The 14,055-nt window shown below is 31.4% G+C and overlaps 1 long non-coding RNA gene across 1 annotated transcript in view; it reads right to left on the bottom strand.

Moving 5' to 3' along the window:
* Positions 1–534: 534 nt before the first annotated feature.
* LOC123573883 (uncharacterized) overlaps positions 535–14,055 on the bottom strand; it is a 34,755-nt gene continuing 21,234 nt past the window's right edge. The window contains exon 4 of the long non-coding RNA XR_006698593.2: positions 535–826. This is a non-coding gene — a long non-coding RNA (uncharacterized lncRNA). The remainder of the gene's footprint in view (positions 827–14,055) is intronic.

The raw sequence follows: 14,055 nt of genomic DNA, 5'->3' as shown, positions 1-14,055 counted from the left end.
TAGGTCTATTTAAAGTATAATTGACTGCCCTAGCAATTATTGTGAATAGCAGCTGTCTGCTGGTAAAAAGGCATATATGTAATGAGGGAGAAAGGATCAAATACATGCAATAGAAAAGAAAAGCATAAAGAACATATCTATATGAGGTATTTTAGTCCAGATTTTATATTTGAAAGGGACAAGGCCTATTAGCCATTTCCAATTAGGGACTATAAAAAAATGAATGAAAGTACTCATCTATTTATGAAAAGCAGCTGGGACTCCCTAAATCCCAAACTAGCAAAAGTTGATTTGTTCTAAAATTGTTGCAGCTTACAACATTTCATTTATTTTCATTAGCTATGTTAGGGCTTGAGAAAACCTTTCTTGTATCATGTACCTTCTGCAACACACAAAAACACCTTGCTTTGTTTTTCTCCTAAATAGCTACGTAATTAGGTAGATTATTTCATGTGTCTATGCCTGTGTTTGCTGAAGAGAACAAGCCAGATAAATTAGCACTTAGCAGAACTCACAATAGCACATAATATGCCCTTGTGTTTCATATAAAGCTTTATTTGTCATTCACGGCTGGTTGGCAAAACTGACTTTGCTTTTGAAAATGACAGGTGGTACTCTGGTGAGCTCTGTATGGAGAAAAAAACAACGTTCACCAAGACAGTTTCTGTCAATAGCTTCCATGATTTTGTATTCAATCTGGGCCTGTGTTTCTTCTAAAGTTCTGTTTCATTTGCATCTCTTAGGTCTGGCATCACCAAAGCTCTTTAACAATTGGGATTCTATACCACAAGGCTACAATCGCAGGCTTCCTCTCTTCTCCACAGGCCTGATTAAAAGACAGGTGAAGTTCAGTATATTTCAATAAGCCTCAACATTCCATGTCAGGAATCAATAGCCCTCCTTCTTTTTTTAGGGGTTATTAAATTGCAGCTGTAACATTAGCCTTCTTTATCTAATTGATTGTCTTTTCACAGGGCTAAGAAAATCAATAGCAGTCAATGGGACTGCCCTGTTTTTACCTAATAGATGTTTTCTCCTAATTGGCTGCCTGGGTGGCTTCACCGAGCTCAGTATGTTTTCAGAAGTCCACAGTATGTTGCAACCCTTGTAAACTATTTTACCCTGTGCAACAGTTATTGATTTTATAATGAAATCTAGAAAAATCAATAGCAATCAGGAATATAGATCAGGATTCCTAGGTACGTTATGACAAAGGGCAAACTCACTTTGCTACCACTTCAAACTGTGATTCAATTAAACTTGTCCTTAAAACATTACATTTTCCAAAGATTTTGATCAAAGTCACTTGAATAGTTGTCCAAGACCTGGCTCAAAATCTAAGAATCAAAAGATGCTAATTTTAAAAATACTATACAAGTTTTTAATGGACTATTTCCTTACAAAATGAGATAAGTCAAAATTATTAAGGGTAAATGATAAATTTTCTAGGGAAAATGTGACCTATCAAAAGTCATTGTACACAATACAGTTAACTATATTAATTCCTGAGAATTAACAATAAAATGTATAACTTTAAGAAAAAAGATAGATTTGGTTGACTTGCCAAATTCTTTACATTTATATGATCTCTGTGAGCAACACTGCCCCAATATGGGCAAAACACAGGTGTTTTCCAACTGGTCTGACATTATAGAATCTGAGTGGAATTTGCATTCCTTCTCTGAATATTATTAGATTTTTGACTCTGAATCTATTTTGAACACTTACCTGTATAAGTAAGACAATGTTATAAATCAGTCTGTGTTATAATCAGACTGCAAATTTCCTAAGAACACAACCATTTCTGTTAAAAAAAAAAAAAAGAAAAATTCACAAATTAAAACACATGAATATTAATTATGGCTTTAAAAATGTTCAGTTTCTCTCTGGAGAGAAATAAATGGTCTCTACTCCTAACAGGCAAGGAGAATTGCTAACCTGTTATATTTGTTCTTGCACATTTGCTTTGTGATTGCTGACTTCTATCGTTTGTTGCTCAGTTTTATACAACCCTGATTTTGGAATCTCAGTTTTCTTGACATCTTGAATTCTAGGCTGGATATATCTTTCAGATATATTCTTAGTATTCATTTTTATTCCCACTCTGGATAACATTTTCACGTCTATTCTTAAATCCTACTTTTTAAATTCATATTTAATAATAAACCAAAGAGTAAAAAGGCAGACATTTCTGTATAAGGCTTGCAATTTTGTGAACAATTCTCCTTTTTCTTTTGTCATAGTAATAAACTGAACATTGTCATATCTCAAACTAGAAACCTTGGTTGCAAAGCAGTTTCATAATACTTTCCAGATTAGCATGCATGTAGCTTAGTCTTTATCATTCTTCACTGACTTGACATGCCCTGCTAAAGAGTCATGCCATTTAATAGGCCTGACCATGATGGGGATGACAGTTCCATAGTCAGTGACAGTCAACCCATATCTGTGGAGCTGTCTTCTGCTCTAAAATCACACATTTATGGTATATTTCGATTTGACCTCAGTTCTACCAGTTGATCCTCCATTATCTGGAATATGAATAATTAATTAAATAAATAAATAACACCATAAACAAACACTCTTACAAGAACAGGACTTTCACTCATATATACTATTGTGAAATAATACAGAGTCAAGAAAATACCAAGTAAAAATCTTTTTATTTTATCAGGATTTATAGAAAGGGGGATAGGTATTGAGTGTGGGGGAGAGCATTGACGATAATGATACCTTTCTCAAGCTTAACAGAGACTAATGTCACAGAAAAGCACCAAAGTGTCAACCAGACGTTGTCAATACCTTCTAAATGCCTCAGAAAATAAAGCTGTTTTTTCTAGTTTAAAGAGTAATTCAGGGTCTTTCCTTGCATTGCAGCATGGACTAAATAACAATAAAAATTGGGGGAAAAAAACAAAAAACAGTTAATTTCCAGTTTCCTTTCCCCTGGCCTATGGCAGTTTGTAATACCCCTGACACTGTGCATTATGGTGTGCGTTTGCTCTCCTGTCTCCTTTTTTGTAGATTCTTGGGACAGAGCATGATAAACTAATTCATGATAAGTATGAATGTCATCTCTCCTAAGCACAGTAAGATTTAATAAAGATTATTACCTAATGCCAAAAGTTGAATCATTAATAGAAAGTTTAGATCTCTCATAGAGGTCTTGGAATTTTTCAGGCTCATTTTATATACAAACTGTTAAGTTTTCACGGCATTCTGGAAGTAAGAACACTGATGACTGTATTTAGAAGGTTACAACCAAACATAATAGAAATAAGTATACAGGAAACTAAAATATGTCAGTTTTTAATGGGAGATATATATAGATAGATATAGATATAGATATATCTATATATAGAGAGAGTTGCTGTTTTATTGATCAAAGCTACTTACAAATGTGTGCAGTGCTTTTTGCCTAAAATAATTTCTGACTTGCTTTTTGTGCTAGTCAGGGCCTTACACATCATCAAATGTGTTAAAGTTTATGAGCCAGTAAATTAACTTTAATTACCCCAATATTCCTCCTCATTTTGATCAGTAAATGGCAATGTGGACTCCTGAAGCAAAGAAAAAGCAAATCCTGCCAGATCTGTCAGTCTTTGCCATCAGAAGATTTTGGCTGGACCCTCTTTCTATTTCTTTCATTTATGCATGCGGTATTCAATAAATCAAACTCATTCCTCTTTTATCCCCAGATTGATGAGAGCCCTTTACAAACCAAAACACTATTTTAAGCCTAAATCTAAATGAATTAAACATACATGTGGATGCATTGTATATATGTATACATATATGTGTATTTAGGTATATGTATATAGATAAATATTTCACTAACTGGATGTATGCACATGTACATACATATATTCATATAATAGTTACTAAGACTATTTAGACAAGACAAATTTTAATGAAAAGTTTATTCCCCCTACATTTACACTGAAAAGTTAATAGCAAATACAAAAATGATATTATCAAGTTATAAAATAATGTTCGCACAACAGCCACTACTTCATCTCCTACCCCTACTCCATTAACACCATCACTCTCATAATTATTGTTATAAATTCAATGTGATTAAAGTTTTAATGATAAGGATGGTGATTTCATGGCTTATTTCATTGGAAGGACTGTAGCTATCTTTTTATACATTTTCTCACCTCTCAATTAACCCAATTCAAGAGACATCGTTAGATCCCAAGACATTAAATATTTGTATCAGAGAGCAGGGGTAAATGAAGGGAAACACTCATCCTTGTTCTTTTTTTCTTCTTTGAGTGCCCTTTTTAGGATTGGAAACAAGTAAACTACGTTGTAATCCAAATAATTGACAAAATTTTACTTGCTTTTTTAAAACTTCTCTACATACAAAAATGGATCATCACCCTTACACTTTTATGGAATTGCATTTTCACTTTGGAGAAGAGGAAAACAGTTTTAAACTAAGCAATTCTGCCTGTAAGCTTAAATTGAAGTCTTATATTTCAAGTCTTGTGTGTCAGATTAGAAACACTATCTATCACTCAGTCATTTTATTTGTATTTCTAAAACAGGATGCTTATTATGCTTTCACCAGAAGCATATGAATTGGTGACTGTCATGCAGTTATTCACTAGTGCCTGCCTCACCATAATCTGTAAAAGAGCAGCTTCCAGAGTAAACAAGGTCATAGGAGGTGGCTGTAAATGGACAAGGTGCACAGCCAAGGAGATGAATGAGATACCTTAAATGCAAGACCTTATTGCTCCTCCATAGAAGCTAAGTAAAAACAGTGTGTTCCATTTGGATTGTCTTTCCTCTTCTTCTGTTTTCTCCATTCATATTCTTTGCTAGATGAAAGCCATAGGTAATTTGAAGAATATAATCATTCGGAAAACATGTTTATTATGCCGAGAACTAAGAGGAAGAACCCTTAAAGAATAAATAAGAATAAGGGATTTATCTGAGATCTCTGGAAAAAAAAAAAAAAAGCTGGATAATTTAGGAACTGAGACAAAACGATGACAGTGTCATGGCTAAATTCTAACCTCTGCAAGCTGGATTGTCACAGGTTATTGAAAAGCCTGTTGGCAATAACACAGTCTGTCTTGAGTTGGAAATAGTTACTGAATACAGGTCTCTCTTTGACAACATAATGAGCCATAATTGTTACAACACTTGGACTTCACATGAAAATTAGAGTAACCTTATGCAGTATCAATCCTGAAGTGGGTGTTCATGATTTTTAAATATTTCTTAGATTTTTGCATCCAAAAGAATTATAAATCATTTGTCTAGCTGGTGTATCAAAAGAGAACATGTTGGATCATGGCCCTTAAATGAACATAGGCAAGATATTAAAATAATAAAAATAATTTTTCCAATAAATTTCTTTATAATCTGCTTGTATCACAAAGGGAGCATGATTTCAAATGAAATTTATAGTTCCATTGGGATACAAGCTGTGACAAAGACACTTTTTGACACTATGTTGATGCCGTGTATATGTTGAAAATGGAACTAATTGATGCCGTGTATATGTTGAAAATGGAACTAACACCTCCCGGAAAACTGACATTGAGAGATGTATCAGAATAACTGAAGATTAAAATCCATTCCACCTTTCATGAAAAATCATTTATTATTTTAGGGATTTGATTCCATGTACACTAGAAGGTTGGTGTGACATGTAAAGACAGAATTTGTCTTTAAATATGAAATAAAAATAAATGCTCTGTAGAAATGAAAAAGAAAAGCAAACTCTGCTTCCAACACGGAAAGTGACAGCTATGTAGGCTTAAATCCCCACAAGATCTATTATTCCTTGGATCTCTAGAGATTAAGACAAAGTGAAAAGAAGTGGAAAGTGCAGGAATAGTGCAGGGGGTCAGAGTAGGGCAGTATGATGATAGCGTAAAGTGAAATTCCAGATGTTCTCTTACTTCTGAAGGGCAATCATTCTGTCTTAAAAACCTCAACAACTTATATTTTCCAGTGTATTATTATTATTATTATTGTTTTAATATAATTATAATGTTTAATATGTGTGATGATTTGGTGAAATATTTGATGGGAGTTCACTAGCATTATGTATTCATTCATTTAATATATACTTATAGCACGCCTAAACCTCAGATACTCTTCCACATACTAGGTAAAGATCACAGTCTCCACCCTCATAAATCTTACGTTATAAAAGGTTATTTTGAAAAAGCATATTGTCATTATTAACAAAAACTCACTGTTCAATGACCATCAGCAAGTTAGTATGTCTCTTAGTCTCAGTTTTAGACTCTGTGATATGTGAACTATTTTTCTACTCTACTTCAGCACATATTATTTAAATAAGTATGTGTTAAGTATCTATGATATGTTAATATAACTCTGTCTGGTAGTCAATACCATAATCTACCACTTTGCTATAAGTCAGACCACTTTTCAGGTTGTTGTTATGGTATTAGTACTCTTCTGTAATCATACTTGCAAATCCCCAATTATTTGAAATTGCTCTCCATTTTCAATATCCATAAGTCCATCAATGAACAATAACTATTTATCTGTAAAATTATTTTTGTATTCCATTTTTATGGCAAACATCCTTTTCAAATATCGTGAATAACTTCTTCAAAAGGCTCAAATTAGTATCTTTAGAAATTTCAAATGATTTTCCAAGCAAGTTTTCTTTCATACTAAGCAAAATCTACCAAGCAATTGAGATTTGCCTGTATTCTCTACTTACCTAAATTTTGTAACATGTCTTCTTTAAATAAATGAATATATTCTGTTTTGAATTTATTGATAACAGTTATTTTTATCTAATGGATATACAGATTCAATAGAGGAAACTAGGAAAAATCCCCTGAAATCTAGCAGAATCAAAATTATCTATAAGAACACCGTGAATTATAATAAATGTTCATTTTTAGTGAATGAATTCTCAGCTTAATTTTACACTTACAAAAACGGGGATAATGACATATATATGAAATATTTAAAATGCACCATTTTAAGTAAGTAGATTGATGAATATTGAAAATTCTATACCCTTATATAACCATCATTCCAATCAATATCTGGAACATTGATACAATTTCAGGAAGCCCCCTTCCGTTATTTTTAAGTTAACACCCACTCCCACATTCTACCCAAGACAACCACTGATTTCCGTCACTAGAAAGTATGATTGCCCTTTCTAGAGTTTATATATATGAAATCATGCAATATACACTCTTCTATGTCTGGCTACTTTAGCTTATCAAAATATTTTGAGACTTATGTTGATGTGTTTATCAATAGTGTGTTCTTTTTATTGTTAATTAGTATTCTATTATATGAAGAGAACACAGTTGTTTATCCATTCACCTGTGGAAAAACATTTGCATTGAGCCAAGACTTGGTATATTTCATCTTCTAAATTTTAATTATTCTAGCATGTGTATGTTGCTAACATGCATTTTGCTGAGACCTAGTGGACTATTTGTTTGTGTTTATCGGACATTGATTCTTTTGTGAAGCACTTTTTAAAGTCTTTTGCCAATTTTTATTGCATTGTCTTATTAATTTTAAGTACTATACACATATTCTAGGAGGAAGTAATTCTTTCAGAACATATACTTTTTTTCAATTTGTGGCTTATCATTTCATCTTCTTAATAGCATCTATTGAAGAGCAAAAGTTTTTAATTTTGATGATATACAAAAATTTTCATTTTTTTATTATTAGTACTTTTTGTTTTCTAAGAAATGTTCTTCTACCTCATGGTTGTGCAGATTTTCTCCTATGTTTTCCCCTAGAAATTTTGTACTTTCTGCTTTATATTTAGTTATATGATTTATTTCAAAACAACTTACTTTTGCATATGATGTGAGGGAGGGGCTAAGGTTCATCATTTTCTTCCATACTAATATCTAGTTGTTTCAGTACAATTTGTGAAGAAGACTTTCCTCATTGATTTTAATATGTCCCTTCAACAAAAATTAATTGACAACATGTCATATCCCTTGAATTCCTTACTCTGTTCCACCAATCTGTCTGTTTGTATTTTTTTTAATAGTTGATTATTTGTGGTCTTTTGAATGTCTATATATGTTTCACAATCCACATGTCAATTTAGAAAATTTTATTTTTTTTACTTTTTTATTATACTTTAAGTCGTAGGGTACATGTGCACAACGTGAAGGTTTGTGACATATGTATACGTGCCATGTTGGTGTGCTATACCCAATAAACTTGTCATTTACATTACTTATTTCTCCTAATGTTATCCTTCCCCCTTCCCCCACCTCACAATTTAGAAAATTTTAAAAAACAACATGGGAACTTGGTTGAGATTGGTTTTATTTTGCATATCAATTTCCAGAAAATTTGTATTTTAATAATATGGGGTTTTTCTAATCCATTAATACAGTGTATTCCTCCATTTATTTAGATCTTCTTTATTTCTCCTACCAATATTTTCTATTTTTTAGTGTAGATGTTTGCACATGAATTTTCATATCAATTCCTACTTAATATTCTTAAAACTACTATAAATTTTAAAATTTATCTTCAAGGTTTTCTTTTCAAGATATAGAAATGCAATTGATTTTTTTATATTGAGCTTATATCCTTTGACATTGCCAAATACGCTTATTAAATTTAGTAGTTTTTTTAAATAGATTCCTTAAGATTTTCAACATAGACAATCATGTTATCTATAAATAGGGACAAATTAGAATGCTAGCTTTTCAAACTTTAATTGTTTGCTTTTATCATTATTTTTCAATGACACACAATATTTATATATATTTATAGGGTATAGTGTTATAGAAACATATATATAATATGCAACAATAAAATCAGGCTGATTAGCATATACATCACCTCAAACTTCTATCATTTGTTTGTGTTGGGAACATTCAAAATCTGCTCTTCTATTTGAAAATATACAATAAATTGTTAATTATAGTCACTGCTTAGTGCTATGGAAGAACTTATTCCTTCTATCTTACTGTACTTTATTATCTGTTAACCAAACTTCATCTTTCCCTCCTCCATCACTTCCCCTGCCTCTAGTAACCACTAGTCTACTCTCTACTTCCATGAGATCAACTTTTTAGCTTCCATGTATGAATGAGAACATGTGGTATTTACCTTTCTGTGCCTGGTTTATTCCACTTAGCATACTGACCACCAAGCTCATCCATGTTGCCAAGAAGGATATAATTTTATTCTTGTATGGATGAATAGTATTCCATTGTGTAAATATAATATGTTTTCTTTATCCATTCATCTGTGGATAGACACTTGGGTTGATTCCGTATCTTGGCTATTGTGAATAGTGTAGACACCACTTTGATACATTGATTTCCTTTCCTCTGGATATATACCCAGTAAAAAGATTGCAGGAATGGCAATTCTATATTTAGTTTTTAAATTTTTCTTTATTGTAATAGTTTAAACCTTCAGTACAATATGTAATGGAAATATGAAAAAACATCCTTGCCTTGTTCCCAACTACTGGGGCAAGATTTATGATTTCAATGTTAATTATGTAGTTTTCATAGATTCTTTTTATCAGTTTGAAAAAAAAATCCCTCCTTTTATTGATTTGCTGAGTTATAAATAAGTGTTCAAATTTGTCAAACAATTTTCATGCATCTTTTGAAATGAACACATTCTTTAATAAATGTGAAGATCAATATTGATTGATCTTAAATGCTAAACAAACTTTTGTAGAATAAGTCTTACTTGCTTATGATCCACCATGCTTTCCTATCTATTGTTGGATTCCATTTGCTAACGTATTCTTAAGGACTTTGTTTCTAGGATTATTAGAAGTATTGGTCTCTATTTTTTTTTTTTTTTCCTATTTTGGCTTTGCCAGATTTTGGTATCAAGGATATGGCAGAATCATAAAATTACTTTTGATTCTGATTTTCTTCTTTAATGGAAATCTCTGGTGAAGTTAGCTTAGTCTAGAGTTTTTATGGGAAGATTTGGTATTATTAATTGTATTGTTTTAATAAATATTAAAGGTTTGGTTAAATTACGTAGTTTTCTCCAGTCAATTTGGAAAATTATACTTCTCAAGGATTTTGGCCTTTTCATCTTTGTTGCAAAAGTTGTTCATAACATTTTCTTATTACTCTTTTTGTGCCTGTCAGATCTCTAATGATATTTTCTCATTTATTTTTGATATAGGTAATTTATACTTTCTCTTGTTTTTCCCTTCATTGGTCTTTCTAGGGTCTTTATCAGTTTTTGATTTGTTAATTTTACTTATTATCTGTTTTCTATTGCATTGCTTCCTGCCTTGTAATTATTTCTTTCCTTCTACTTACGTTGGGCTTAATTTGAATTTTCCTTTTTGTGACTGTCTTCTTCCTTCCCCTCTTTTTTAAAAATAATTTTCAATTGTTTCTCTGGAGCTAATCATATGCATCCCTCAGTTCTTACTTCTGACTTGACATTGCCCATTTTCCAAATGTAATAAATTTAGTGTCGGTCTAATGACAACAATTTTTTCTCAACATTTGTTCATTAAAAAACATTTTTATTTCTTTCTTATTTTTGAAAGATATTTTCCCTACTTACAAGATTTTAGGTGACATTTTTAGCATGGTTTTTAGCAGTTAGACTAAGAATTGCTTAACTACAGGTTTTTGTTTGTTTGTTTGTTTGTTTTTGGTACTTTATGTTTTAGGGTTTTGCTGAAATCTTGAGTCAATCAGTAAATATTTTCATCAAATTTGGGAAGAATTTGGACCATTACTTATTCAAAATGTTTAGCACAGTTTGTTGTTATTCTTTTCACTATTGAGACTTTTGGAAATATGTTTTGACTCTTTTTTTATCTTAACTGTCTGTTCATTTTTCTTCAATCTCTTTTATCTCTTTTTCAGATTGGAGTATTTCTATTGATCTTTTGTAAAGCTTAGTGACTCTTCCATCTGCTTTCTTCAATCTCCTGTCAAGCACTTTCAGTGATTTGTTTTTTCATTTCTGTCTTATAATTTTCAATTCTGAAATTTCCTCTTGAGTTGTTTTACACAGTGGCTGTGCTGATATTCTCTGTTCCTCACTAAGACCTTTAATTTTCTGAACACTTTATCCCTTATTTCTGTAAACATATTTATAATAGCCTCTTTAAAGACTTTCATTGCTAAATCCAATGTCTGGGCTATCTCATTGTTGACTGCTACTGAATATTGCTATGAACTTTTTATTTTTGATTCTAGGTCACATTTTCCTGTTTCTTTCCATGTGTTACTTACTTCACATTATACTTTGTTGATGACATGTTTAGAAATTCTAGTTCTATTTTGTTCGTCCGAAGGAATTTTTTGCATTTGTTGGCAAATCTACAACTGGATGATCATCTTGAACTGATTGCAGCCGAATTATGCTTTTTTAGAGCAATTCCATAGACATCTAAGTTTTCTGAAGTCCCTCCCACTTGAAGAACTAGATGTCCAGAATCCATCTCCCTAAAGGTTTTTCCAGGATTTGATTTTAGACTTAGTTAGAGAAAAGGTAGAATAGGCCTTAATTGAAGACATTGTCTTTACTCTTTAATTCATAGCCTTTCTGGTTCCTAAGCTGAATGCCCAGATTTTTCACAGCGTGTTAACCTAACCATGTCTGCACACTGCATGCACCTGAACTGCAAAGTTTCCTAGCATTATTTAATCTGTACTACCTCTGTGCTTTTCTGTTCCCAAGCCATAGGAGCCACTTTCTGTTGAGTCTTGTGTAGTTTTGCTCTGCTTTTGGCCAAGGACTCACAGAAATTTTCTGATGCTTCTCTCTGCACAGATCTCTACCACCTAGAGCCTTGCCCAGCCTCTTAAGCTACTTCAAACTGTTGGGGTGTGTTTAGACCCTACTTTGTTGTGACATGGCCAAGAAATTATTCCCTGGAGGAGTCTTGAGGATCATAGTCTTGTTCTTTTTTGTCCAATATATTGAAACACATACCTCATGTAGTTAATCAATGTTATACTTTTCAGTAGGAGAGCTAGTCCCATAATAGCTACTGTCATAGCTCAGAACAAAAGTCCATATTTACTATTTGAACATTTTCTACTTGTCAAGAGATAATGACTATTTTATCCATGGTAACATGATTTTTTAAAGTTTGCATTCTATTCTATTGCAAAGGTTTGCATTCTATTCTATTGCAATGGTGAACTCATTTATATATTTCCTCTATGTTTGGGTATGTACATTAAATCTATTAATTTTGAGTGTTTTCTAAGTGCCATGCATTGAAACAAGTGTTTTACAGACACAAAAGCATGTAATCGTCACAACAGACTTGTGAAGCAGAAGTATAATAGTATTCTTAACATTTCGGATGAGAAAACAAAAGCATGGAGAATTAAAATAATTTACTCAAAATCATCAAACTAGTAAAGTGAAGCCAAGATTTAAGCTCAATTATAATATGCAGTTTAACTCTTCTATGTTCAACTATTAAGCTCCACAACCATTTTGGTAGATAAAAATAATCTCTCACATTTATTAATTTATTAATAAGATGCTTAAAATTTTTCATAGTTTAACTGACCCTATGTGTTTCAAATTTTATGACTTAGATGTTTATCTCATTTGCTCAATGTTCCCTGGGATCTTCATGTTTTATTTGTTTCTGTAAGTTCTTTATGTGTAAAATATTCACCTACCAATCATTTCTTGTTTGCTTGTATACTATCTCTTCTTTTGGGGAAAAAAAAAGATCATATTGTGAAATTGCATAAATAGTCATCAACATGTTTTTAGGGTATTTTTATTTGTTTGATTGATTGATTTAATTTTTAATCTTTCTCCCTCCCATCCCAAATTTTTAGTTGATTTAATGTGATAACAATTGCATTTATAAACCATTTAAATATTTGTAGGTATGTTTCTAAGCTTTCTATTTTGTGTGATTGATCCAGCTATGTTAAGTCTTTAGTACATATTAGCACATTTTTAAATTTTTGTATTAATACATCTTAATATCTGAAAGTGAATGTCCCTTTTCAGTAATTTTTGTCAAATCTTTGATTCTTTTTGTCTTTTCCACATTTCATTTGAATCTGAGGATAAGTTTGTCAAAGTATCTGTATATATGTCTGGGCATTTCTTTATATTGTATTTCATGTTTACATCTCTTGTTAAAGAATTAGCCTTTTAACTTCTCAGATGAGAAAACATGCATTTCTTCATATACGGTATTCAATATGTTTTAAATTTATACACATCTGCCATTTTTTGTTAAGGTCATTCCCCAGTTTATATTTTTTATAGCTACGGTGAATGTGATTTTCTTCATTTTCACTTTTTACAGATAACTAATAGCATGATGAAAAGTTATTTCATTTAGGATTTTAGTGATATAGCTAGTCAATTTACTGAGGAATTAATTTTTCTTTTAAATTTTAAATTGACTGTCTTGGATGCAATAAAATATATAATATTCTTAAATGAAACAGATTTTATTTATAAATATATTTTTAGCAGATACTTTATTTTTCTTACAAACTTGCAGTGGCTAAAACTTAGAAACGTGTTTAATTACAGTTGTGGTAGAAGACTTGATTGTCTAATACAGTCATGTGTCATGTAACAACATTTTGGTCAAGGACAGACCCCATATACAATGATGATCCCTTAAGATTATAATGAAGCCAAAACTTCCTATTGTCTAGTTATATCTTGATGATTAACTCTGTGTAGGCCTAGGCTAATTTGTGTGTTTAAGTCTTCATTTGTTTTACGTTTAAAAAATTTGTAAAGCAGTTAAAGACTTTTATATTTAGGATATAAAGAAAAATATTATATTCGTACAGCTGACCAATGTGTTTGTTTTTTAAGCTAAATATTATTATAAAAAGTTAGAAAATTAAAAATTTTATAATATAAAAAGTTACAGTAAGCTATGATTAATTTAATATTGAAGAAAGAAAACTATTTTTATAAATTTAGTGTAGCCTAAGTATACAACATGTATGACGTCTACAGTACTATACAGTAATGCCCTTGGCCTTCACATTCACTTACCACTTACTTACTTACCCAGAGAAAGTCACAGTCCTGTAAGCTTCATTTATG

The sequence above is a fragment of the Macaca fascicularis genome, chromosome 6, assembly GCF_037993035.2.
Source record: "Macaca fascicularis isolate 582-1 chromosome 6, T2T-MFA8v1.1".
NCBI classification, from domain to species: domain Eukaryota; kingdom Metazoa; phylum Chordata; class Mammalia; order Primates; family Cercopithecidae; genus Macaca; species Macaca fascicularis.
Note: the sequence above shows the minus strand (reverse complement) of the source record. Positions and strands in the feature narration are given on the sequence as shown.